Below are 27,840 nucleotides of genomic sequence, written 5' to 3'. Positions count from 1 at the left end.
AAAGGAGAGCCATGGCAATGTCCCAGAATTCCTCAGGTGGGTATGTAGATTAGGCTCCCCTGTGACCTGCGCTACATGTGCAAATCTCCTTTAGTCTCCTTTCTGCTCCTTTTGGTCTCTTTTTAAAATTGCAAAGCTCCCATGCACAAATCGGCACATTTCACAATATTATAAAATGTCTGAGAGTAAATACTTCCAAAGAATTGTGGGAGCACAAGCAAATACCTTCCTTTCTCCCTCTGTCATTTCTGGGCGAAAGGAGATAATGAGTTACCCTTTTCACAATTAATGTTCAGTGGATTTTTGGCTACATTATTCGTAACAAATATAAACAGGGTAAGTTAAAGGCATGGATTATTGCAAAATAAAATTGGGATACATGAAGCTTAAAACTCTTAATTTTAAACTACTCCTCACAATAGGCCAGAACTTTATCCCCTAATTCTTTGCAAACAGCGTTTGCATTTTATTATCGAATGTGTTTTATAGTGGCGTAGGATGAGATTTGGCTCATGTTTTTGCATAAATATAATAAAAGAAGGCTTCCCAGTGAATATAGATTTGGGAAATAGTGTTTACTTACTTCTCTCAATTCAAAAGAGTGTGAACTGGAAATTTTTTGTCTCAGTAATTTTTTTTTTTAAACACAAAGGCTGTGTATTGTTTCTTTCCACAAAGAACACAAGCCAATCTGGGGACAATTACGGTTTTCTATCTCTCTCTGGGGAGCACAGGCCCATGCTGTGAACTTGCCAATCAGCAAACAAGTCTCTCTGCTGCTCAGATGGGCTGTGGACTTGGCATAGAGATGGCAGAGGGCCGGGGCTCCAGGCTCAGGTCAGGCAGGGCCCAGGAGAACGTCTGGAGGGTGAGGGCGTTGTGGAATGGGGGTGGAGGAGGAGGAGGCAGGATGGGGGTGTAGAGCTGAGGTATGAGGAGGGCAGTTCTGATGCTTTTCTTTGCGCTCACCTAGTCCTTCCAGAGACGTGCTGAGATTACAGGGAAGGAAGATGCTTGTTTGAGTGGGCCCTGGAATCTCAAAGAAGCTGCTTTGGGTCTAGGAGACTGAAAAGAAATGGCGAAGAGTCTGGAGTCAGCCAGGCCTAAGCCAGCTCTGAGGCCTTCCTCTGACACTCACGGACTCTTTGCCCCTGTGTTCGAGATTTTACCCTTTGATCCTTATTTCCCTTATCTGCAGAATAGGATAAAAATAGGACTTACTTCAAAATATTGTTGTAAAGATTTACTGGAGAAAAAAAGAACAGAAAAAGCACTTGTTCAATGCCTGGCTTATATTACCAACTACTGTGGTTAGTTCAGGCTGAGCTGCAGGGCCCACACTCAGAGGATTTGACAGTTTTGGACTTGGGCCTCAGACTGCCTTGCATTAGAATTAGTTATTTATGTCTGTCTTGATTATAGTTAAGAGTTCCCCGTGGGATGGGGCTGACTTAGTCTGACTCAGGTACCAAAAACACTCAGCAATTGTGGTTTGAATTATACTAAGCTTAATTTCTTTTTGAAACCCATCATTTCCACCCTACTTTGTGCCTTTCCTTTGTCAAGGCTGTTTCTGCCTGAAAGAGGGGTGGTCCAGGCTCTTGAATATTTCTGTGCTGCTTCTGGCAGTGTTTTCATGTAAGAATACTCTTCCTGCAATATGTACTCATCACCACCAGGTGGCAGTAGAGTCCCGGGCCTCTTAAGGAGGGAGGCCACCATAGAGGATTTCCATCCTTAAGCGATATTTAAAAATGAATTTCTATTTATTAAACCAGTTCAATGAGATTATCCTACTCACCACCCCCAACTTTAAGCATGGCAGGCGTCACAGCAGCTAATGAGACAAAATACAAAGTGGTACACTCAATTATCTTTTTAAAACTAATCCCTGAGGAGCATATAATCCAGTGTTCCCATTCCTTTAGGGAAGGCTTTCTCTTCTAACACTCAGGTTTTCCCCAGTTGGGCTCATCACTATCTGTTCTGCTCTGGCTTGTGTTCGTTCACTCATTCAGCCAACGTTTACCATCCCTCTGCTCTGTCCCAGGCCCTGTGCAGGGTATGCACTGACCTCAAAAAGCTCATGGTCTTGGCAGGGCAGGAGGTCACAATCCCAAATGTCTACAGTGTCTGGGCAGGTAACGCTGAATGAAGTAGGTCTGGGGCAAGAAGAATAGGGAGTTGGGGGGGTCTTGGCAGTTTGGAACTCTGGGGCCCATCTAAAGAGGGGCAGCTGCCACTCAGCTCCACCTGATTGTTTGGTGAGAAGGTGGCTTTGCTTTGCCAGATCTTCCTCTTCTTCCAGGGAAATTAATATATTGATGTTTTTAAATATAAACTCACTGTAAACCTGTTACTGGGCCAGATTTGGCTCTTGGGCTATGAGTGTGACAATGAAGGAGAGGCCTCTGGCAGTGTGACAGGCCAGTGAGGACCTGTGTCCCAGGGACTGTGGGAGCCCCAGGGGGGAGGTGGAGCACCAACTCTGCCCAGAGTATGTATCCATTGGTTTGTTGAAGTATGTATTGCCTTCCTCTCCTCTGCAGAATGCTGGGGTTTCATAGGCAAACGAGGTAACTGCAGTGCCCCTTCATGGAGCACACAGCCTAGTAGAGGATTCAAATAGCCAGCACCGCATTACGCCATTTATGGTTCAGTTGTAAATAGTGAGTTATCTGAGGGACAGGTGTCCAGGGCAATGAAGTCCAGGTATGGGTCAGGGAGGGCTTCCTTGAGGAAGTAATGTATGGTCTGAGATTTGAAGGATTGATAAAATTTTATCCTATCTGTTTACCAGGCCAGCCACTTCTTTCTCCAGAGGGGAGTTAATGGCCCATTGGGGAGGGTCTAGCCCAGACGGGCTCATGACCTGGAGGTGGGGTCATCTCTCAGGAAGGAGTCCCACGTGGTCTGTGTTAGGTCCTTTCCCTCCCATGGGATGTGCTGGACAGAGCACTGGGGAGGAGGTGAGGGAGGAGAGAGGTTTCTCCTGCTCTAACCTGTGGCATGTGAGCACCTAGGCTGGCTGCGGAGAGGCCCTGAGAGGGGGCCAGAAGGGCCAACAGCTCCGCCAAAGAACAAAGAAAGGGTCCCAGGCTGGTGTTTTGGGAACAGAGGCCCAGGCCCCTGGCTCCTGGGGCAAGAAGGATCCAGGTTCTGTCTTTGGTGCTCATAGTGTAGCTGAAAGCTAAGGACAGGGAGAATGAGGATGCTCGTGGCCCACAGTTATGCCCAAAGGGCTCAGAAGTGGGGTGCACTGTTACCCCAAGTTTGATGTGTAGGGGAAAGAACCCAGATCTGGCTTTGGCTTCATGTCCTGGTTCTTCACTATGAGCTGTGCAACCTTGGGCCAATTACTTGAACTCCCTGAGCGTCAGCACCCTCATGTGTAGGCTGACAGTTTAGGTTCTGCGCTGCAGCACAGGATCAGTTCCCAAGGGATCACCAGTCTGAGGGCCTAGCACCAAGCCCAGGCCACAGCTGCTGTTCAGTACATCCAAGGGCCGTTCTTCTCTTCTTAGCAGCATGACTGCTCTCAGGAAATCTCTGCTTTCCCCTGTCCTCACATTCAACCCAGAGTTTGTCCCGCCTCCCTGCTCCCAAGTCCTCAAGGTCACAGGGGATGTCCTCAAAGCCAGAGGTCCCCACTCATGCCCACACCTGCTCCCCATCCTCAGCCTCATCTGGGCCTTATCCAAACTGCTCCTTCACACACGTCTCTTCAAAGAATAAAGTCAATGGAAGACACAACCATACATTTTCCAGGATGGCCTCTTCAGAACTGAGAAAAGTAAGTCCATGCTTGTCTCCAGCCCAGGGTCTCTGGACGAGTGGGTGGTAGGAGGCTTGGGCTTGCATCCTGATTCTCACATGCCCTCGCTGTATGACTGTGGGCAGGATAATAAATGTGAGAGCGAACCACTTTACAGGTGCTGCTTTGTATTTGCGGAGTGTTTTATGATCAGGAAGCTTTCCTTGATACTTCCCTATCTTTTTTCGTTGCAGTGGAGCACTTATACAGTTTATCCCAATCTGATGGTTCACTGAATTTAGCAGAGTCCCTGCCAGTCTGTGAACAAGTCCACCCTACGCCTTGCCTTCTGCTCGGCTGCTGTGAGGCTCCAGGGTGAGAGGCAGGAGCAGGAGGGAGATGTCCTTGCTGGAAACTTCCCTCTAGGGGGCTCCTTGAAGATCGACCATAGTGCAACGCCAGTTCTCTGCTTTTGGGGAGCTCATGTTAGGGGCTCAAGAAGCCATGGCTATGACTATTAAGTGCTGTTTATAAATAAGATCACGTGTGTGAAGCACATACACATCCCTGACAGAGAAGCAATTTACAATGTTTGTGCTCATAGTCTCATAAGTAATACACACACCATGCTTAGGGAGTATAGAGTTGGTCCTCAGAAGAGATTTTTCAGCAAGTTTGGGAGGGTTCTGATTTGTCAGGGGTCTGCTGCATGCCAAGGTCCGAGGGCAGAGTCGTACCAAGACGACGATGAAATGACTGGCTCAGGGCTGGGCACGTGCTGGGTGCTCACTTCACGTTTCCTTCCATTGTCACCCTCCAGTAGCAGGGGCACCTCCTCGGGTCAGAAAACCAGGGAGCCTCAGTCTACAGGGTCCCTTCTGTGACTCCTGGGCTCAAAACTGCCACTCCTCTCCACCGCCCGCCCCCTCCTGTCTGACTCTAAGCCCTGGGTCCCAGGGCTGGGCTGCTCCAGCATTGCCAGCAGCCTCTCTGGGCTGTCCTCAGAGCTCCCTTTCTCCTCCCACCCCGGGGCCATCCTCACATGGACATGGTTCTTGCAGTCTCTGGCTTCAATTGGGAAGGGAATGCCCCTTCTCAGACAGTCCCCATCCTGAGCACCCCTGAAGCCCTGACTGCACCTGGGACCTAGGCTGGGGGAGGACTCCTCCAGCCTCTGAAGCCCCATCCACCTTCACCCCAACCCCAGCTCAGGGTGAACCCCCAGCCTCTCGGGCAGCTCCCGGGTGCTGGGACAACCTTGGCATGAATATGAGGGCCCAAAGGACTGTGCTCAGGGCCCCCATGGGTCTTTTCAGGAGGCCCAGGGAAGCTGGTGATGGGGTGACACCCCACTTGGTCCCTCCTCAGGTATACACACACCACACACCCATATACTCTCCATCACGTGTGCAAGATTTCAAGCAAGCACACATACAGGTCTTTATCCAGACATGCCCATCCACACCTAGGCTCTCGTGCAGGCTCTCACACAGGTACGTGCACACACACACACGCATACAATCTTTACCCACAGGCACACACCCAGAGCTACTATTGTCACTGTTGCACACTTGTGGAGGCTCAGGTAACCTGACACACGTATCTGAATGCACACTCCAGGCATGTATTTTTCCTTGCACACTGCAGATATCACACCCTTCCTGCCCTCCCTCATGGACATGCATTTGTACTCACACACATGCATGCACAAAGGGTGAGATTCCTCCCAGGCACACCCCCACCCAAGCACAGACACAAGACTTAGACCCCACATGCCTGTGTGACTGGCCCCCTCACCCCAGACCTACATACCACACTCCCCTCTCCACTGGGCTCTGGACAGCCCGAGGCCCCCAGAAGTGCGTAGACATTGGCCCATACCACCCCCTCCCTTAGGGGCCTGCAAAGAGCACGCTTATAAACACATTCTTCCCCATGATGGAGAGCTTCCTTTGGGCCTCTTCTGCTTGTAACAGATTAAAGGCGAATGGGCATTTGTCACAGGGAAGTGTACCCAGTTGTGCTGGAAAATGGACTTTTTGATGAGCGCGGGAGCTTGAACCTGTCAGAGAGGGGAGAGCCTGCGTTACTGCAGCCTGCCGGCCGCTGTGGCTGGCACAGGCCTTATCGGCTGTGGCAGGCATCGCCTCCGACTGAAAGGATCCCATTACGGTAAGTAATGGCTTAATCATAGCCAGTTTGTAATGGAGATGACCTCCTCTCGTCCTGCTGGCCTCCCCCCTGGATCGCACCTCTCCACACTGTGCCTAGCAGCACTCCGTTCTGCTCTTCTGCCAAAGGGCCAGCAGGCCCAGCTGGGATATGGAGCCAGAAGGTAACTTGGGGAGGCTGCAGTGGGAGCAGCGAGGACCAGGGCAGAGAGAGGAGGAAGGGCACCTGAGACCGCTGCACCCCCCCATCTCCTATAGGTGGGGGAACTGAGACTTGCAGAGGACACTTCATGCAACCTGTCTTCGCTTCTTTCCATGCCTTTTCACAGAGCCTTGCATTTTCAGGCAGAATCCTAATGACAGTAACAGCTTCCCTTTGATGGTGCTAGGATCTGTGGTTGGCACTTGCCATGCCTCATCTTGCTCCAGCCCTGGGAGGTAGGGTATTATCATGGTCCCATTTTACAGATGAGGAAACTGAGACTCAGAAAGAACATGTGACCAGCAGCCCAAGTTCAAGGAGCAAGTAAATGACAGGACTGGACCTTTCTTGACATCAGTGTTCTGCACTTCTGAAGCCAATGTTCTTGGCCGTTATGTCTAGAGAGACTCCCATCAACCTTGGGGAGACCTTGCACCTTTGGGGGTCCTCTTGCCATCCTCCTTTCTAAGCAGGGTGGGAACTGAGTCTTCCCACTCATGTGCTCTCGTCCCAGGAAATTTTATTTCCTGCCTGGAGGCTTGTGTGCCAGATGTTTGACCATCTGCCCACAGCCAGCCAGGGTGGGGGCCTGAAGGCCACGTCAGCCTCTGCCAGGTCAGTACAGGAAGCCTGTCTTTGCTACTGCCCAGACTGACTTGGGGGTACTCCTGGGACTCAGGATTGTGGGCACCAGCCCCTTGCAGGCCCTGCTCAAGCCATGGGGGCAACTCCCCGGCAGGGAGCAGGATAGGGCACCTGGAGATTCCAGTGGCAGACCAAAGGGCCCTGTTCTCCCTGCCTTGGCCCATGTCTTCAGATCACATTTAGGGCCTGGGGTAGAGGTGGGGGCTAGGGGAGGCTGGGGTTGAGTCCTAGAAACCTTCTCACCTCCCTGAGCCTGAGTTTCCTCGCCTGCCAATACCTGTACCTCTCCCACAGAGATGTGAGGATTAGATGTTATCATATGCGAGAAGAAGCCAAAGGGAGCCTGCTACCAGCTGGAACCGGCAAAATGTGAAATACCTTCAGCAAAGCTTCCCGGACAGAGATCAGGTGGTGACTGAGTTGGGTCCCAAGAGAGAGGAGTGGTCTACGTGTGGTCCTGATAATCCAGAAGGGGACAGTGATAATGATGGTAATTAAATTTGTTGAGGTCTTACCGTGTGCGGGCAATAGCGCCTCCCATGGATTTCTCATCTAATGCTCCCCAAACTCTAGACCATATGTAATACAATATTGTTCCCATTTGACAATTGAGACAAATGAGGTTAGGGGCCTTGTGAGTGTCACCTAGCTAGAAAATGAAGCTCCTGGATAAAACTCAGGATGTCTGGCTGAGAATCTGTGCCTTAACCGTGGCATTCGACCATGTTTGGGACGTTTGGGAAGCCCCAAAGCCATTTTGCCTTTGAAATACAATGTGGACACCATGCCACTGCCTTTGAGCTTAACCAGTATGCTCAACATTCCAGTTCAGGGCAGGCATGGTGACAAGGGCTGACCACGAGTATTGTTCAGGAAGGCTCTGGGGTCACAGAGAGGAGGGGACGTGGATGGGAGGTCCTGACTCTGGGGAGCTAATTGAGGAGGCAGCAGAGAGCCAGGCTCAGGGATTCAGAAAACAGGACCTGCATAAGGTGCTCTTTTTTGCAGGCTGACCTCTGCCATGATGCTTATCTGCAAGGCTGCCTGAGACGAGGCTGCTGCCCTATGACAGGAGGGCAGCAGCTACTGAGTTTCATTTACTTAGCAACATCTATTCAGTGAATGTTTATTAAATGCCCATTATGTGCCAGGCACTGGGCCAGGTAGCCATTGAGCTTCATTTGCTTAGCAACATTTATTCCACAAACATTTGTGTGTCCATTGTGTACTGGCCAAGTGCTGGGATTCAGTGGCAAGCAAGACAGACATGATTCCGTCCCTCCTGGAGGTGAGCCAGAGAGATGCAAAGAAATCCCAGCTCAGTGCCCTTGGAAGTGTTCACTGAGGATGTACGTACGCTGTGACGGGGACTGATGGGTCCCTTCCTGTCATCTTATAACTACTCTGTGAAGAGGTACCAGAGTGATGCCCATTTTTTCAAATGAGGAAGCTGAGTCTCAGAGAGCTTAAGCGACTTGCCCAAGGTTGCACAGCTGGTTAGTGATGGAGCTGAGCCTTGAGCTCAGATCTGCTGAAAGCCTGTGTTTAACTGCTACCAGCAAGTCTCTGTTCTCTTGTCTGCTGTCAATGTCTCTGCAGATCTGGGGCCACCCGGGGAAGAGAAGTAGAGCTGGAGGTGGGCCAACCCTGCGCTCCCTTCCTGGAGGACTGCTCTCCTCTCTCTCTCCCACCTTTCCCCTCACTAGGTTCCGCCAGCCCCCAGGGCCTGGGCCTTGCCTTCTCTGCAGTTGGGGAGAGCTTATTCTCATGCTAATTGCAAAACTAATTGTTCTTATTGCAAAATCCATTATATAGTATATTTATATTGCAGATAATGAGCTGTTTGGATTAAATAGCTCACTAAAAGTCAATAAAAAGAAATTTGCTTCACTGTTCCCCCCTCATTTTTCATCGGCAGTGTTAGCACAGCCGTCCTTCTCCCTGAAGGCTGGAATTCATTAAAGTGCCTGGAGCAGCAAGCGGGTGTCACCCTGTGTTTCTTCCCCCTTCTCTTTGAAAAGGTGTTGGGCGGAGAGGGTTGGAGACAAGAAGCAGGTTCGTTCTTTCCTGGGATTTAGTGATGCAGGGGTGACTAAACAAGAAAAGTGCATCTAATTTCTAGCAGATTCAAAGAGCATGGTTTCTCCAGAACAAAACCCTGGGCTTGATGGGTGGGTGGGTTGTGTGTCTGGGGTGCAGACTGAGGAATGAGCTGTGGCCACTGACATCTCTCAAAGGTGTGGGGGAAAGAGCCAAAGTCCCAATACTGGGATCAGCAGAATGAAGGCAGCCTGTGGGGCCCGGCTTGGGGACAGGGGTGAGGGGGCAAGAAGACAGCCTGAGCTAGGCTCCAGGAGAGTGAATATCAGGTTTGAAGTCGATGGGTCTAGATTTCTAGGTTCTGGCCCCTTCTAGCACCACAACTGTCTGGTGGTGGTTTCCAGAATTTTCCTGGTCTACCTATTTCTCTGGCTTTGGTTTTAAACCTGAAGGTAGCTTGTTTAAGCTGCCTCCTACTCTCTATGTAGGGCTGGTCTGTAAAGTTGGGTGCCTAGTTCAGACCCTTCTGCAATCAGTTCAAGTGTGGATTTCTCAGGAAGGGCTGGAATCAAGACTTGAATCCAGGTCTATGCACTTGACATTCTATGGCCCTGCTCTGAGCAATCAAAGTGGGAGATGAGAGCAAGGGCCTGTTTCTTATTTCTTTTCATAGGAGCCAATGTCACACTTGATCTGATAAAATGGCATGATCTGAGAGTTGAGATGGCCTGGCTGGGGGCTGCTAGCTCCCTCAAGCCCACAGCAACTAGCTTCTTCTCAACTATTCATTCATTCATTCCATCAATCAATCAATGCGTATTGAGTGCCCAGGACAGTCAAGACATTGTGTTAAGCCTTGGTGATGACTCTGAATAAAAACACACAGTCTTTATTCTAGTGGAACTTACAGTCTAATGGGAGTACAGGGGCCAGTATTAGTCACATAGCCACATAGATAAGTGATTAATTAAAACCAAGGCAAGTGCTTGGAAGGAAAGGAGAGCAGCAAGAAGAACGTAATCCTAGAAGGACCTGGCCTGGGTGGTGGGGCCAGAGAAGACTTCCTGGAGGATGCAACAGATGAGCTGAGCTCTATAGGCTGAATGCTTTGGGCAAGGAAGGGAAGGAGATAGTATGGACAAAGGCTCACACAGGGAGAGGGCAAGGGGCAATGGGACAGCAAAAAGACTGGTGGGATGAGCTGGGCCGGTGGGATGGGGCCAGCAATGCACAGCCTTGTGTGTCAGGGAGTTCAGGAGTCTCACCTTTCCTGTAGGAGCAGCAGGAAGCCAGTGAGGGGTCCACAGCAGTGTACTGGCAGGACCGGTGTGCTGAGAAGTCCGCTCCGGCTGCCAGCAAGGGAGGCATCGCTGGAAATTTGGAGCTGCACATTAGGGTGGTACAGAGAGCAGAGAGAAGAGCAGGATGGAAGGAGAAACCTTGGGAAGGACGGGGGAGAAGTAATTTTCCCGAAGGAAATCCAAGTTGTATTAAATTACCAAGGAGGAGTGATGCCGGCCATCCTCCCATTCACTGTGGAGCTGAGCAGACCGTAATTTGGGGGCCTGATTTTAAGCTTTCAGATGACAGTGGTGTGGGACCTGGCTCTGGCACCATGGAAAGTTCCCCAACCTGTGCTGGGAGCATGGTGGGCTTTGGTGGCATCCGCAGGGATGCTCAGCCCAGTGCTTGCAGGGCTGGTAAAGTCACTGCCAAGCTGATCCTGAGAAAATGGCAAACAAAGAGGTGCTGGGCCACTCCTGCAAAAATGCCCAGGGTGGGTGGGAGGGAGAAGCCCTGGCATTGGCCAACCTGGAGCAGGGGCTTCAGGAACCCCTAGACAGAACAAACAGGCTGATAGCAAAGGGAATGCAGCCTGGGAAGGTCCTGCTCCAGGCAGCTGAAATGGCTGTAATCTACAGCCATCTTTACTTAACAACATCAAAGGGAGATGGAAAGAGGGGCGGCTGGATGCTGGAGGACTTGAGTGTGACTGAGATCAAAGGCAATGTGATGCACTGCCACTCACCTCCCTTCTGGGCACCAGTACCCACAAAGAAGGCATGCAAGGGCTCTCCAGGGAGGAAACAGAGTCCAGCAGAAAGGGCACGCGAAGCCCCTTGCAGCCCAGCCCAGCCCAGCCCAGCCCCTCTGGGCATGGAGGTCTGAAGAGCTCAGGGTCCCTGCATCCTGATGCCCCTGAAGCCCCTGTGGCAGATGATCAGGGACCCCCAGGAGGAAATAACGACCTCTTTGGGCCTCAGTAGTGCTCTCTGTGGGGGCTGTGTGTATGCCCCAGGAGTTATAACGTTAGTCCTTCAGAAAGTTTTAAAGTTAGTGAGGCAGTTAGTAAGTGGGAACCAACAGACGCGGTCAGGAAGGCCTGGTTCCTCCTGCTGCATCTCTGGGGTGGCTTAAGAGTGACAGACTGTCCCCCTTTGCCTGGCAGGTTTGAGCTCCACCCTGCTTGGGAGCAGGGGCATGGACAAGTTGGCCCTCTTGTGAGCTCTTCTTCGTGAGTCTTGATGGGGACCCTGGATCTGGACAGAGGTCATCGCCTGCTGACTGACAGCCGACAGAGCACTCCTCCTGCTCTGAGATAGCTCTGCCCTTGGGTTTGGTTCTTCTGTGAGGGTTTGGGTCCCTGTGGAGTGTCTGGGTCTCCATGGTGACAGGCCCTTGGAGGAGGTATGGCCCATCCTTTTGGACATAGCTCCGAGCAAGCTGTCGTCAGTGTTTGCTCGGTAAATGGATGAGTGGAGAGGGGAGTGAGTTCCTGCTGGGCTGTAGCTAGTGCAATGAGGGAGGAGCTCCTAGGCCCCTGGGCTTTGGGTTTGGGGGGCACTGAAAGGCTTTAGTTTCCAATAAACAGGAGTCAAGATGGGAGCCTGAAAAACGGCAGAGGGCTGTGTTCTTGGCAGCATGAGGTGAAAGCTCAGGGTCCATGCAGATGGCCAGGACAGGGGGTGTGGGGACCTGTGTGTTAGAGGGGCCTCAGAGTGACCAGGCCGCTGCTGAGAGCCTTGTGCTACTGAGGCAGAGGGAGCCCCAGGATGACCCCAAAGGCTTCAGGGATCATAGAGCACTCATGTGGCTGGGGGTCTGGAGATTGGAGGTGTGTGTGTGTGTGCGCGTGTGATAATGGCTCTACAGTTTGGAGATGTGCAAAGACTCTGAGTCTGGGATCCCAGGAAGCATTTGTGGGAGTCTTTGGGAGGTGTTGGAGTAGAGGGGGTTGTTCTGAGAGGTGAGGAGTTGCCTTGGGGCCCCTGGGACACCAGGAAAGGCAGACAGGGCCTTGGGATGTTGGGTGGAGGTCGTCCTTTGTCTCTTATCTGCCCGGTACTAAGCAGAGTGGCTGGCCAAGGAGAACCCGGGGCTGGGGGCTCTTCTCCTTTCAGCTGAGATGAAAGAGAGTCGGTCCCTGTTCAATTTCCTTCTCAGCAACTCTGCATAACACAGGAAGCAACTGGTGGGGCACAGGTGCAATCATGTGCATCCAGCTGGCCCGGCGAGTGGAGGTAACCAGGGGGTTCCCCCTGAGCCCACCCCGCCTTCCTCTCTGCCTTACCTCCTATGTGGGGGATTTAACACAAGGAACACAGGCGTGGTGCTGAGCTCACTGGGGGGGTGCTCCTGGGGAGGAGAAGCTCAGGGGCTGGGAGAGCTGGGCTGGGGGTGGCTCTGAGAGGTGGAGTATGGGCTCTCCCCTAGAAAGGAAAGGTGAGCTCTGTGCCCAGTCCCAGAGGGACTCCATAAGCAAGACAGACGGAGCTTGGGATCAGGTGGAAACAGTAAAGGCAATGGGTGATCTGTGAGTGTGTGTCAGAGTAAGTGTGTACCTGTGTGTGTGTGTGTAGCCTAGGTGGCTGGAAAGCTGGCATGAAGTGTCTGAGTGTGTTTGTGCTGCTGTGCGTGCATCTGTGAGTGTGTGTGCCCCTGTTGCACGGTTCAAGGGCAGTGTGAGGGTGCTTTTTCAGGGGAGGGAAGAAATCTGGGTAGGGAAGAAGTGTGTGTGTGTGAGCATGTCGAGTGGCAGGAATGACAAATGATTAATCTATAGAAATCTATATTCTATTCTTCCATGCGTCCACTCCGCCCCTCTCACGCTCCCATGCATCACCTCGGGAAATCCATCACCCGACTCCCAGCCAAGGACAGGCTGAGAGGAGTGAGTGCCTCCCTTATTGATGGACTTGCCTGGGCTTTTTATACATTTGGATATATGGAGAAGGAGAGCTCACTGCCTCATCGTTCATTCTCCCATTCATTTATTCATTCATTCAGTTATTGGTCCAGAAAATAGTTCCTGTGTGCCTACTATGTGCCAGGAATGGTCCTGGGTGTGCTAAATGATAAATGAGGTAGATGTAGTCCTTATTTCCTCTGAATGGGGGTTCCAGTGGGGGTTGCCAGCTCACTGGCATTTCAGTAGACTGTGATGTAGGAGGCACAGGGGCCCTGGAAGAGCAGAGTTTGTGGGACATTAACCTGGGCAGGGTCACAGAAGGCTTCTGAAGGAGGTGCCTCCTCAGGAGAGCCCTGAAGGGTGACAGGACTAAAAGGGAGGGGGAGGTGAGGGAATACCAGGCAGAGGGCCCAGCATGTGCGAAGGGACAGAAGCAAAGAGACCTTGCCCCTTGGGGAAAACTATGAGTGGCTCAGATGGCTGGGGCAGTATTGTGGAGGAGGGGTGGCAAGATACGAGGCACAGAGGCAGGTGAGGGACTGGGGAGAGCCTTGAGTGACCTGTTAAGGAGGCTGGGTTCACCCTATGGCAATGGGGTGTTTAGGTGGGGGTAACACAATGTTACACTTTGGAAGGCCATCTCTGGTTGATGGTGGGGAGATGAGACTGGAGACAGGGAGGTCAGCCAGGAGGCTGCGGTAGCAGTTCTGGGAAGGGATGGTGCTGGCTTCCATTAGAGTGGTGGTGGAGATGGAGAGATGTGGGCTCAGACAGAAATAGTTTGGAGGTGGAGCTAAAAGCTTGGTAATAGGATATTGGGGTGACGGAGTGGCCAGCATGACCCTAGGTTTCTGGGCAGCTTCTTGTACCTCTCTCAGCCTCAATTTTCCCATCTCTAAAATGGAGCAATAACTACTGCGTCATAGTGTTGGTGTGAAGCCGTTTGACTGGGTCTCCATTGCTGACCACCCCTGGCGTCCGCTTTGGCAACGGCATGCCGGTTCTTCCTCTGCCTGGGGCCAGACATCTCCGTCTGCTCTTTTCTAGGAGGTTTGGACGGACCGGCCGCCAGGCGGATGCTGCTTAACCTGCAGCCCAGGGCATCCTGCACTGTGGGGCCAGTCCCCACAGCCTGCTGCTGTGGCTCCTGCGGACGTCTAGGCTCCCCTTCCTGGCGGGGCAAACTGGCCTTTAGAGAGGGCCTGCCATCGCTGGTGTCCAAGAGGCCGCACACACATTCTTAGGCAGGCCCACTTCCTACAAGTCAACCCATCCCACCTCTGCCCTCTGACCCAAATACCTCCATTCAGCAGGCAGCTTCCTGCTCTTGGAGATGATCAGGGGGCCGAGACGGGAGGTCCCAGGCTTTCCTGGGTAAGGGCACTGGCCATTTCCCCAGAAAGCTGTGAGGGCTGCTAATTTTTCAGCTGGCCCTTGTGTGGTGTGATGAAACATCCGGAGACAAGCTTTTGCTCTGATTCCCTGGGGCTTCCAAACAGCTTCTGATCTAGGAAACCTTGGTTCAGTGAATTGTTTCTGTACATTTGGATAATGTTTCATTTTGTAAAACAACAGTCCTTTTTAGACTCAGTCAGAGCTGATGTTTCTCCTAGCAAAAACATTTTTTTCTCTTTCTTCCCTTCCAAGGGTGCATCATAATAATACCTTAAAGTCTGCAGTGCAAAGGCCTCTCCTCTTGACAGCACGAGGTGCTGTCCCATGCGGGGAGCCGGCTGCCCAAGCGGAGGGAGACAGGAGGGCAGCTCAGCTAGCGTTTCCTTTGCGCCTGGGTCTTTGCTGCGTTGCTGCAGTTGCTGAGGAAACTGTGGACAAAGGGGGACTAGGTTCTTCTTGGGAAGAGCCTCAAAGTGCCAAGGAGAAGGCCCCACACACTTAGAATATTTTCAAATTAAGTGACAGCAGGTACAACACAGCAGGGGGACGGCTTATGTTTCTTCGGAGCATTCAGTCACAATTTATCATTACCTAATTTTTTTTCCCCTTGGGTTTTCTCCCTCACGCATTTTTTATCCCAATCTGACAGCTAAATGAGGAATCACACTGGCTACATTATCTGTTTCGTTCAGAAATTAATCCTGCCGTCAAACATGGACTGCCCAGCCGTTAGCGTGAGCAGAGCCTGGCCGTGCTGCCCTGGGACAGCCTGGTGTCAAGGGGCCCTTCCAACTGGCCATCCAGAGGAACTGCTTAGAAAAGGGGGGCTCTTGTGAAGTTCTGTGCATCCCTGAGGCTCCTTGGCTGGAAGAACAATTTGGGGTGGTTCCGCCCCAACCTTTTGCCAAGTTCACAGGTCATTAGATGTGAAGTCAATAATTGGAGGCCATGCTTCCCCTTCTGCTGTGGGCAGTTTGAGAGGAGAGGCATGGGCCCCTGACCTCTGTGGAGGGTTCAGCCGACAGCTGCCCTCTTGGGAAATCCTTGCAATACTTAATTGCCCACGGCAGCTACTCTCCTTGTGTTACCATCTCAGCAGGCTTCCAAAAGCTGGTCAACTTCAGCCCAGAATAGGAGGAAAGCCCATGGCCTTTGGGGGTACATTTCATCTTTCAAAAGGGGCCCAAGTTTCTTCCCTTTCTCCCTCCTTCTCCTCTATTCTTTCTTTCTCTTCTTATTTCACCTTCTCTCCCCGTCTCCCTTCCCTGCCCTTCCTCTTCTCTCCCTCCCTGCCTGACTTCTTCCTTCCTACAGCAATTTTCATTCTCTACTACAGTGAATAAGAGCTGATGGTGAATAAGACCAGTCTCTGCAGTCAAATAAATCATTGCAAATGTGGTGAGTTCTTGGAAGGAGAGGCAAAGAGCAATCCCGGGCTGCTCAGTAGGGTGCCCGGCTGAAGGACCAGCAACAGGAAGCGAGGTGACAGGGCAGGGCTCGGGGATGAGAACGCCAGGCACATGCATGCTGTCCCAGGACCCTTGGCTTTGTCGGCAGGTGCACCTCCGCGGCGTCATTGACTGATGTCAGCCTGTAAGACTGCTGGTTGTGTGAGAGAGGGACCATGCCTAGTTTTGTTCATTCATGAAACCCAGCTCTGCCCACAGAGCAGGTGGAGGTGTGCATAGGTATATCGGGCATGTGTCCCTGAAGAGGAGAAAGGCGGTGGCTGTGAGCTCAGGTGCAGAACCCACCCAAAGTCTCCAGGTTCCTCCACAGCTGGCAACTTCTTGCTAATAACCAGTGCTCCCCCAAAATTCTTGTCTCTAGATGTCACCTCAAATGGCCCCCAGCATGCATGGAGGAGAAGAGTGTTGTACGATGGAGGAAGGTAGTGAACAACCAGAGTGCTAAGAGCACAGACTCTGTAGCCATGAGTCCTGGCCCCAACCCAGGACCTGCTCCTTCCTATTTGTGAGATTGTTGAGCCTCAGTTTCCTCTTCTTCCAAATGCAAATGAGAATAGGCTCAGTCTCACATGGATGTGAGGAGGTTGAAATGAGATGAAGGGCCCCTGGGGCCTGACACGTCGCCTGCCCGTTTATGGCTGTTGTAGCCCTTCTCTAACAGGGGAGCTAGAAACTTGTCCGGGCCTTCTCTCTCCTGCTCCAGGCCCCAGAGTGTTCTTGCCCCTGTCCTTCTCTGGCCAGCATGGTGACCTACAGGCCCATGTGTCTTCTCCTTCCTTCCAGCTTGGCTAGGTGGGGATTCTGGTGAAGAAGCAGATGGCAGCTGGGGCTGCATGTGACAGTGCCTACACTGTGAAAGGGTGATAATTTATTCTGCTCAGCCTTGACTCGGAGTTGGAAGGAGAATCTATTATTTCTGGAAAGGCAAGGCTGAGGATGACCTCCACTCTCTGACCTCTAACCAGCAGCTGGCCCTTGACTGCTTAGCTGGGGAAAAGTGGAGAGCAGGTCTGGGAGGACCCCAGGGAGCTTCCCTGGGCAGTGACCTCCAGCAGGAATTGGGGTGAGGGGCAGCTGCAAGCTCAGCCCTGGAGAGAGGCAGCTGGGAAGCACACCCAGCCCCTTGCAGAAGGGATGGCAGGGCCACAAACGGCACTCTCAACCTCTCTGACTTGGCCACGGTGCTTGGGCCAGGCCATGCCTAGGCCTCTCCCTCATCAGTTTACTCATCTTTCTTACGTGTGTTGGATGCCTTCTAAGCAGCGGGGAGAAAGATGTAAAACTAATCCCCACTCTAATAAAAACAGCCTCCCGATTAAATATGTATGAACACATATTGATTTGGGGATTAAACAGAAAAGAAAATTGAGCCTGTAATTGAGCCGGGGGACATGTACAGGGTGAGGCTTGGGATGTACTTCTCCACACACACCTGCTGAGCCTGGGCCTGGGGCTGGGCTGGGCATTGCCAGGGACGAGGGTAGAAGGCTATAGGTGGGGAGCTACCCACTGGCGCCTTGGGTGCTCCTCAGTAGGAGGCAGCTGCTATGAAGATGGGAGAAGCTGAACTGGGATTCAGCCCCCAGCCCTCTGACTCCACATCTAAGGTCATGTTTACTCTAGGTCAGGGCTGGGCAGTCCAGTCGCACCAGAGCTTGCAGTCACAGAATTGTGTAACCTCCAAGCTAGAAGGGGTTTGGCCTGGAGTCCGGCCCCCTGCCTGAAAAGAATCACCTCTCCCACTGATACAAGGTCATCTAAGTTCTCCTTGGATGTCTGCAGAGATGGGGAGCTCACTGCCTTTCAAGGAGGGCCGAGAGCTCTTGGAAGGAAGCAAAGCCTGTCTTCCTACTATGTCCACCCATAGGTTCTGTATCTGCTCCCTGGGTCAGAAAGAGGAGGACAGGGAGATGGACTGGGGTTTGTTGAGCTCCTCCTGTGTGCCCGGCCGTGTGCTTGGCAGTCTCACATAGACTATGACCCTTAGCTTCCCAAGGACACTGTAACATAGATCTGATGATTTCTACTCCACAGCCTAGAAAACAGACTCAGAGATTTTTCAGTAATTTTTATTAATCGTCACCATCATCATAATGGAAACCATTAATGGAACACCTACTATATGTCAGGCACTTTATATACTTGCCAATCCTCACAACAGCCATGAAAAATAGATACATTTTCTCAATTGTACAGAGAGGAGGCCAAGGCTCAGAGGCTAGAGATGTGATCGTACTGGGCACAGCTCAGCTGTAGCTGCCTGACCCTGGCCTTTTCTTGCTCCGCCTTGGAGAAGGGTCTCCTGATTCTTTGCTGTTAACTTCTCAGGATCCCCTCAGCCTCAAGAATTTGCAGCATAAAGTAAAGTACTTTGCCCAAAATCACAGAGCTAGTGAGTGACATTGTTAGGCACATCTGCTCAGCTGTCTTGCACCCGTCCCAGGGATAGGTGTCTTTTTCAGGCTCCATACAAGACACACTGAGACTGTGTGATGGAGTGGAAATAGTGCATGGACTTGGGTTCAGGCCCCTGTGCTTCCTCTAGCTGGCTGTGTGATCCTGGGCAAATTAGGTAAACTCCTGGGGTCATGCTTTTTCTCAGGCTTAGCTTGACCCCATCCCTGTGGCTAGAGCCAGAACCCATAGGGGCATATCTTTCAGAAGTGCCCCGGGACTCAGGGTGTGCCCACATGGCTAAGTGTGGAGAGGCATCTGCCAGGACAGCCACCCTCACCCTCACCATGGCCCTGGGAAAGAGGAGGTGAAAGGCAGATGTGGAACAGAGGGACAGGAGGGCCTGGCGCCCTGAAGCAGTCCTCGCTCGTCAAGACCCCTGGGGACTCCTGAGAGCCACAGGCGCCCAGCTGCAGCTGCCTCTGCCCTGTGGTTATTGAAGCAATGACTTAGTTTTAATAAGAGTCTGAAGAGTTCAGGAAGCGGCTGCCACCACCCTGTCCCTGATTAAGGGAATGAATCAGGCAGGATCCAGCCACCACCTAGAGAGGCTGGGAACAGGAGCAGGGGCTGAGCTCTCTCTGGGGACTCCCGCATCGGCAGCAAACCAGGAACCCAGGCTTTGCATACATCCTTTTCTTTGCAGATGGGAGGGCTGCTGCTACAGGGTCTGAGCTTTTACCACCAGAGACCAGGGCCTGCGTCCTGGCTCCACTGCTGACCAGCTGCAGGACTGGAGGTGAGGGACCCAGTTTCTGAGCCTCAGTTTCTTCTTCTGTGAAATGAGCATAATGACTGGTTCAGACTCTTGGTGAAATAATGCAAAAAAAGGCCACAAGGGACACATGCAGAGCCAGTGCCTGGTTCACGTATGGGCAGGATATGAGCCCAGGAAGTATCATCCTAGACAACAAATTTCTTTCTTTCTTTCTTTTTTCCCCTTAAAACCATGTATCTGTGTACCTGTTACATTCAAACCCCGGTTTCTGAGTCCTAGTCTAGGGATTTTCATGACCCCAACTGTTCAGGCTACATAAAATTCAGGCCCCAGATCCTTCCAAAAGTTGTGTGGAATCTTGGGATCATGAACTCCAAACACCCAGGGGACATGTGAGGGGTCGCTGGCTCTACAGTCGTTCCCTGCCCCACGCCCTATCGCTTGGGCAGTGAGAGCACAGAGGGCTTCCTCCCTTCTTTCTGCTACATCCCTTCAAGAAGTTTGGAGAAAGAGACACGGGAACAGGCTTTCAAAACCGGCTCTCCCATTTCTCAGCCTGGCGAAGGTGGGTCTGGGGACCCTCCACCTGCCCCTCAGCACTCCCCTGCAGTCCTTCAGTAGCCTCTCAGGGAAAGCCTTGGACATCTGTTGATTTCTTGGGGCTGCCTACCTGGGGAACAGAAACTGAATGCCATCCTATTCGGGATGGTCCTGGGTGCAGAACGTGCAGGCTTGTCTCTTGCAGGCTGAATGGGCTTAGGGTTCTTGAGCTGGTTTGCCTGCCACAGGCCTGCCAGTGGCTTAGTTCCTTAAACATCCCCCTGTCTCCCAAACACCATCACAAAATGCTTCTGGTTGGTGTCTGGTCCAGGCTGTCGAGAGCAGAGCCTGTTCCATCACCTCTCTGTGGATGCAGGTAAAAGGTCCAAGTGAGAGTCTATCACTGTCACTGTCAGTATTTTTCCACGGTGCTTAGCCTGAATCCAAACCTGTTACTGTCACTTTCAAGGTCTTACATGGTTGGGTGGCTGGATATTTTCCATTTGCCTCCTAAGATTCAGGCTTCAGTTTTCTCCATGTTTTCTAGGTTTCAGAGGGTGACCCATTAGGATGTTCTCTGGCTCCTGCTGGTGCTGTCCAGTTGGTGTCACCAGCAGGGGGTGGGGAGAGGGAAGGGAGTGAGGCTGGGTGTTGAGTTCATTGGTGCTTTGCCTGCGGGGCCCCTGTAGCTTGGGTGTGTCCTTGATGCAAGGTCCCAGCTGCTTTCAGGGTAGTCCTCTCTACATAACTGTCTGCTTCTGGAAACTGCTGTCTCCCCTCACCCTCTTGCCTGGGATCGGTGCAGTCCCAGGGGTCACCACTGCCCTTGTGACTTCCTGCATACACCTTAATAAAAGGACTAATGAAGAGTCCCTTTATTAACCAATTCTCATGTGACCAAGATTGTGTGCACCATCATTGTTCTGCCGGGCCCCTGGCTGATACACCCTTGCCCACCTGTCTGGTCATGGAGGACACTTGTCCAGCAGGTGAGACAATCCTCTGTAGCTGAGGGTCCCTTCTGACAGGGTGGTGCCTGTGCCAAGCCAGTTAAATATTTTGAATCTCATCCTTGACTTTATCTTTCTCCAGCTCCCCCTCACTCAGTACATCCCAGCCACACTGACCGTCTCCCTGTTTCTGGAACAATCCAGGCTTGATTTCACTACCTAGCCTACCTGCTGTATCTCAGCACCTTCTACACCTGCCTGTATCAGTCAGGGGCCCAGCAGGCAAGGGGGGCCATGTTGGACTGGGGATCTGAAGAGGTACGACAAGGAGAAGGGAGCCCAGCGACCGCACCATGGTGAGCTGTTGGCACCCTTGGGCCTGCTGGGCCCTGGAGGAGGCTGTCAGGCCTGGAGAGAGATGGCGCTTGTGTCACGGGAGGATCAGCTCCTGGCAGACCCAGGCAACAGGCATGGCAGGAGCAGAGAAGAAATACCTGGCCTCTCTCCTCCAGGCTCTCATTCCTGCTGGGTTTCCTGTTGTCTGAGCCCAGCTAGAAGTTGGTTGATGAGGGAGCCCTGGGGTGCAATCCTCAGGGCTTGGTTCCCGAGAGCACAGAGCAGATCAAGGGGCAGACAGGAAGGGAAGAGAGCCAACACACCTTTATGTTGCCTTTATTGTGTATATCACCACCTGAAATATTCTTATTTCTTTGGTTGGCTGGTTGCTTACTAGCTTTCTTTTTACTAGAATGTCAGCTGCACAAGGGCGTGGACCTTTCAGCTTGGCCACTGTGGTACCCCAGAGCCTACCGAGGTGGCTGGCCCAGGGAAGGTCCTCAATAACTCTACTGAATGAAAGAATTAGAAAAGAATGAGCATCTGCGTGAGGCTTGACGTTCAGCTCTGCTACTCAGGGCTCCCTGGACCATCTTGGCCCTCCTTGGGTTCAGGCTTGGGGTGGGCATCCCAGGACAGGGAGGGGAGGGTGTGTGTGTTTTCTGCCAAACTGGAGCCTGACATTGGTTCCAGAAGGCTCCATGGCCACTGTAGCCATGCAGGGACTAGGCCTGGTGGGAGGTGTGAAAGCTCAAAGCTCTACTTTCCCCATGTCCAAGGTGCTGAGCTGCTGGCCCAGCTTGGGAAGGATGGTGGAGGGAGGCCAGCCTGCACTCTGGGAAGCTCCAGCTTGGTCTGGACGGTCCAGGTCCAAGCATGGACAAGGGGACCCTGCTTTGTTTTCTTTCCAGACAGAAAGCCAGAGACTGAAAGAGGAAGAGAGAGAGAAATGGGGCTGGTTCCTCCATCTGGTCAGAGGGCCCATCTTCATTGTATCCATGGTCCCTGAAGTCCTGAGTGAGCCCTGGGAGCAGCGCTGGGGGGAAACCTAGCAACCCTGGGTCCTGTTACTCGTTGCAGCTGAGTACAGTGTTATCCACTCAAGTCATGCATTTGTTGCTTAGCAACGATTCACTGAGCACCCACTATGTGCTAAGCCTTGGAGGTAACCATGGACAAGGCACAGGCCTGCCCTATCTGCACATTGCCCACGTTTCCAAGGCCCCCAACAGTGGTATTATTTGTATCTCCCAGCCCCTTCAACACAGCCATGGACTTGATGAAACCTAACCTAACAGACCGGTGGACCCTGCCATGGGCATTTTTCTACATTACCCAATCATAGCACTCCTCGTGGAAACCCAATTCTGTCAGTGTCTGCGACCCTCAGTGGCTGTTGCTTGTTTGACTCTGTGTGCCCTCCCTTGGCCTGTGTTCCTCACTCAGGGAGCCCGTCTAGGTGCATCCCTCTCACAGCCGTTTGAGCTTTGCCAGGCGCATCTCCCAGGACCTGGGTCACAGGCATTCTCTACATTATCAAGTCCATCAAGGGGAAGTGATTCAGTTCACTTCTACCTAGATCTCCCAAACTTACAAGAAAATATTTTCCATGATTTCTGGTGGCATTGGGAAGGGACAGTAAAGGGCAGAATCTGGATTAGAAAAGAGAAGCCAAAGCCCAAATGCTCTTGGAGCAGGAAGAGATTTTGCAAACTGGTTGCACCTCCTTGCAGATGATGAATGAAATGTGAGCATGTGCTGCCAGGGGGAGCTTGGCTTGGCTCCCTGGGCTCTCAGGCAGAGCTGTCTGCTGCAGCCCCACACTCCAGCCCCCACCATTTCTGGGAGCCCTCTGAGCGGGGGCTCCAGTCCCTCAGCAGACCATGGCATGCCCACAGCCTCTCTTTCTTCTAGTTTCTTCCAAAGAGAACGTGCCGAGTACAGTAGGTGCTCAACCCATGTGAGAGATCGACTGTTTCTGCCTACCTTGGTCCCCTGCAGCCCCAGCAGGAGGAAGAGAGCTGTCATGAGTCAGAGGAGGTCATTAAGCCCAATCTTGGCATTTCCCAGATGGGGCAGGTGAGCACGGATGGGGCAGGGTGGCTCCTAAATCTTTATTTCTGATAGTTTTGGGCAAGCCCCGTGACTTCTCTGAGCCGCTGTTTCCTCATCTGTAAAATGGGGACAGCTATACTAATCCGATGGAGTTTTGTACCTGATGTGCCTGGCCTGCCACTTGGCTCACTGCAGGCGCCCACCAACGGTAGCTGTGACTCATCTCCAGCCCTGAGCTCTCCCCAGAGCTCCAGCAGCGGGTGCCTAAAATTCAAGGTGTCAAAGAGGAAAAGTCCCACACTCATTTGAGCCTGTACTCCCGTTAATGAGGCTGCCGTGCTCCTGAGCACCTGGGGCAAAACCCCAGCGTCCTCTTTGTTCTATCCCGAGACCCCTGTCCCCTGCGGCATCCGAGCAGGCACCTTCCATCGTCCCTTCCATCTATCCCCTCCTCTCCACTCCCTGTCCTGCTTCCTCTAGCTGTTAGTCTCTGAATTAGTCAAGTTTTTTTTTTTAAATTTCAAGTGATAAACTAACTCGAATGGGCCTAAAGCATAAAAGGTGATTTTTTTGGTTCATGGCAACTCCATTCTTCTACTTGCTCAGGCCAAAATTCCTGGTGTCAGCTTGACTGCTTCTTTCTCTCACGCCCCACAATCAGTCCGTGGGCAAACCCTATGGCTCTGTCTTCAGGATGCATCGTGGATCCATACCCTCTTCCCACTGTCACTGCCTCTCTTCTAGTCCAAGCCACCGTCACCTCTCACCTGGGGTGGTCCCAATAGCTTCTTAATGGCCTCCTGCTCCTGCCCTTGACTCAGCTGTTGGCCTCCACACCCGTGGAACAGAAGTCATACGTGTTACTCCTCTATCCGTCACCCTCTAATGGCCTCCACTTGCCCCAGCTCCTCCAGTGCTCCCGCCCTCCCATCTCGGGAACAAGCACCTACCAGCCTCAGAGCGCCTGCAGTGACTGTCCCTACCACATGGACCGCTGTTCCTTTAAGGACGTGTAGTTTGTTCCAGGCTCTGCTCAGATATCACCTTCTCCAAGAGGATTCCTGAATATCAGATCTAAACTTAGCACCCCCTGCTCTGCTTTTCTCTCGCACCCATCACCACCTGACATATGTTAGTTTATCTTGTGTGTTCTTCCCCTAGAGTGAAGCCTCCATGGGAGGGGGGCATGCTGTCAGTGCCTGGCACATAGTAGGTACTCAATAACAATTTTGGAATGAATGTATGAATAAATGCCAGGTGCTGTGCTGGGTGCTGGGGAATACAACAGTAGACAAGACAGAGCAGCCCCAGACCTTTATAGCTTGCTAGCCCACGGAGGTCATGTGCATTAAATAATAATACAAATAGGATTTGATTACTGTGGAGAGATGGGCTGTGGGGGAACAGCACAGGCTGATATGAGAGTGAATTCCTCAAGGGACCTGAAGCAGAGGGAGGGTATAGGGAGAAGGTATATTTGGGAGGGCTTCCTTGAGGAAGTGTAAGTTAGGGTGAGATTTGAAGGATAGAGAGCTGTCTCAGTGAACGGTGAGGGGAAAAGCATTCCAGGGTGAGGGAAGAGAATGTTCAGAGTCTCTGACTAGGAAAATATTCAGTGCTTTTATGGAGTGATAGGAAGCTAAGGGGGCCAGAGCAGAGTGGAGGGGGAGAGGGTTGGAGGGAGAAGGAGCTTAGGAGGAGAGCCTTCTCAAAGCACAGCCGCTGCTTCTGCTTTGTAAGCCTCCAGCCCAAGCTCAATCCTGCCACATCGCTGGCAGTGGGCTACAAGGCAAAGAGCCCCGGAAAGGAGTCTGGCAGACCTGGACTCTAACCCTAACTTGCTGTGTATCCTTCCACAGGTCCCATGCTTCCCTGGGCCCTAATCTGCTGATATGGGGACGCATGATAGCACCACTCCCCTCCAGGAACCTGTATCCTGTGGTGCTCACGCAGCTGGACAGGCCGCCGTCAATGAGGGCACAGGGCTGGTTCTTCAGGCCGCTGTTGCTGCCGCAGCCTCAGGACCAAGGGCTCCTGGAGACACTTGGAACTTAACAAATGTCCTTTGCTGGCATCTTCTAGGGAGGGATCCTTTGACAGGGCTGGGGCTTCCACACCCATAGACAGAGTCGAAAACAAAACAAAACACTCTTCATCTCCAGCCACCTCGATTCATTCTCATTTCCCCTGACTTGGAGAGCCAGGGGACCACATCACAATCCCCCAGAGAGATGTGGCCAAGTGTGCAGCCTGTTTCGGACACGGTTTGCATCTCCTGCAGAAAGCATGAAGCTGACAGCAAAACGAGATGCTCGCATCTTGCAAGACTGGATCATAAAGGATGGCGATGACAGGCTCGAAGCGATAGGTCATGTTGATATTTTCACATTAGTTTTCTATTCTTATTACATTTTGATGGATGGCGAGAGTGGGGATTTTATCGTAATCTCATTCCTGTCTTAAACTGCTAATTCATGCCTGAGTTCCCCCTTCCATTTTGTTTCTACAAATTCAGTCAAGTGCTGATGGGATGAAGATTTAACATGCAGCTGCGAGAGGCGCGCTGGTAGGAAAGCGCTGGCTGGGGAGCGGTGTCTGCAAGAGCACCGTCTAATCAAGTCATTTTGTTATGAAAGTGCCTTGTTTCCCCAGGAGGTTCGTCTCCCTGTACAAAATGGTAATAACTACGTAACAATAAAGCAGTATCTTACATTCATATGGTACTTTTCATTTTTCCAAAGTGATCCATTCAAATGTTTTGTTTTGTTTTCTTTAATCTTCCCAACAGCCCTGTGCGGCCAGGAGGGTATTAGTATTCCTATTTTATGCATGAAGAAACTGAGACTCAGGGAGGGGAAGTGACTTAGACCAGTGCCTCTCAAACTTGAATGTCAACCTTGATGGGTTGGCAGGAGATCTGGGGCAGAGCCTGCTTTTCTAACAAGGTCCGAGGTGAGGTCCACTTTAAGGAGCAAAGCTTGGAGGACATTTGGGTGCGTGCATGTGCTGCTGTGGGTCTTTTCATATGTTCTGTGGCTTCCTTTCAACTGCCCTCTGCCTGGGCTGTACACTTCGGCAGCTACCGCCTCTTACTAACTCCTTCCCTGGCATCCTGGGGTGTGTACAGGCTCCCTGTCCCTGGCATACCTCATTTTGTCTTGCTCACCTCCTCCCCCTCTGTCTTTGGTTTTTCCCTTCTTCTGGGTTGAACCAGTCGCTCCTCCTCTCAGCCCTGCTGACCAGCCCACACTGGTCCCTGACGTTCCTGCTGCCCCTCTGCCCAGCATCCCCAGCGCTCTCAGCAGGGCCTCCTCGGCACCCCTCGGCACCTGGGTCCCGCTGGCTGCCCCGTGTGAAGGAGCCCTTCACGTCAGGGAACAAAAACAGAGAAGCAGATGTAGGAATCCTGGGGCCTGTAGGGACTTTGGGGTTCACAACCCTCTACAGTTACAAAGTGCTGGGCAGCCACGCGCACCAGATCCTCAGAGCCACCCAGGAGGTCCCTTTTGCGAGAGATGGAGAAACTGAGGCTCTGAGAATATCTGTAACCTTGCCCAAGGTCACAAGCCTCTCTGGGCAGAGTTTGAACTCAAAGCCAGGTCTTCTGACCCTCAGTCCAATGCTATTGGCAGAGACCATCGGGGCTGCCTTGAAACATGCCCTGGGGCAGCTCTTTCTGGAGGCATTTATACTTTTTCCCATGTTTTAGACCAACAGTGGAAGTCATCCTGCAAAACCCTTTCTGGCTGCCCCCTGCCAGCCTGTGGCACACAGCACCAGTTGTGCAAATGTGAGCTGAGTAGGTGGGTGGCTAGATGTGAGGCCTGTGTACGTGAATTCCTCAGGCAGTTTCCCCAGCTTTCTTTGCCCCTCTTCCAGTCTGCTGTGGCTTCTCACTTCCTTCCAATAGTTTTCCCTCTCCTGCTGCTTTCTCTGTTTTTCTTTTTCTCTCTTCTTGTCTCTCTCTCTTTTCAGAGAATAAAAATGGCTGGACTTGGCATTATCTGCTGGTTTCCATGGTAATAAAATCTGTTTCCGATAATGGCCCTTTTCTGGCTGTGGTTAGTTTTGGTAATTTTAGCAACACTGTTGCACAGGCCACCTGCATTTCAATACGTCGCAAGCTGGATTCGACTGCTGCTTTCAGGTTGAATAGAAATAAGGGAAAGTGCTTGCTCTAAAATTTCTAGGCTGGATAAATGCTCAGGAAGAAAAGGAAAAGTTACGTAAACCCTGAAGGCTTGAATGTGTGTGCAGCTTAAGATTCCAGTGTGATCACGTCATTCTCCTGCTTAAAACCCTTCCTGCACCATGACCTCGGTGCTTGCAGGGTGAATCCAGACACTCCTGCAGTACTGGGGCCTTTAGTAACCTGGCCCCCAGTCACCCATTCTGTTTTGTCTCCAGGCATTTCCTTCTTCCAGGGCCTGGTCATAAAATGCTGTTTCTTGCTTTTGAGTCTTTGCATATATTGTTCCATCTACCTACAATATCTTTCCTACCTTGACTGCCTGGTGAACTCCTATTCAGACTTCAAGAGTCCATCCAAGCATGCCCACACCCTTCCCTCAAAGTCTTCTTTTTACAAGCCTCCCTGTAACTTGTACATTATTCTATTATGCAAACATATCCCACTATATTAGCATTTTTATTGACCCATCTTTCTCTTCCATGTCCTAATGAGCTCTTCAAGAACAGGGATGCTCGTTGGGTTCATCTGTGTGGCTCCAGGGCTTGGCACATAGCATACATTCAGTGAATAAAAAATATGTACAGTAACAGCTACCACCATAGAGAAAATGGCTCACTTTCTCCATGTGCCAGGCAATCACTCGACTGGACACTTTAGGCATATCTTCTCATTGTTCCTCAACTACCCTGTGATGTAAATAGCATAGGTTTCCCATTTTACAGATGAAGAA

At 51.8% G+C, this 27,840-nt stretch overlaps 1 protein-coding gene across 1 annotated transcript in view; it reads left to right on the top strand.

The window, feature by feature from the left end:
* LOC118907693 (myosin IC heavy chain-like) overlaps window positions 1-25,618 on the top strand; it is a 131,859-nt gene extending 106,241 nt beyond the window's left edge. The window contains exon 4 of the transcript XR_008996969.1: window positions 25,434-25,618. The gene's annotated coding sequence lies outside the window, so the exon portion shown is untranslated. The remainder of the gene's footprint in view (window positions 1-25,433) is intronic.
* Window positions 25,619-27,840: the final 2,222 nt, after the last annotated feature.

Source organism: Manis pentadactyla, chromosome 4, assembly GCF_030020395.1.
Source record: "Manis pentadactyla isolate mManPen7 chromosome 4, mManPen7.hap1, whole genome shotgun sequence".
Taxonomy (NCBI): domain Eukaryota; kingdom Metazoa; phylum Chordata; class Mammalia; order Pholidota; family Manidae; genus Manis; species Manis pentadactyla.
The sequence above is the reverse complement of the archived record's forward strand: the minus strand, read 5'-3'. Positions and strand labels throughout refer to the sequence as shown.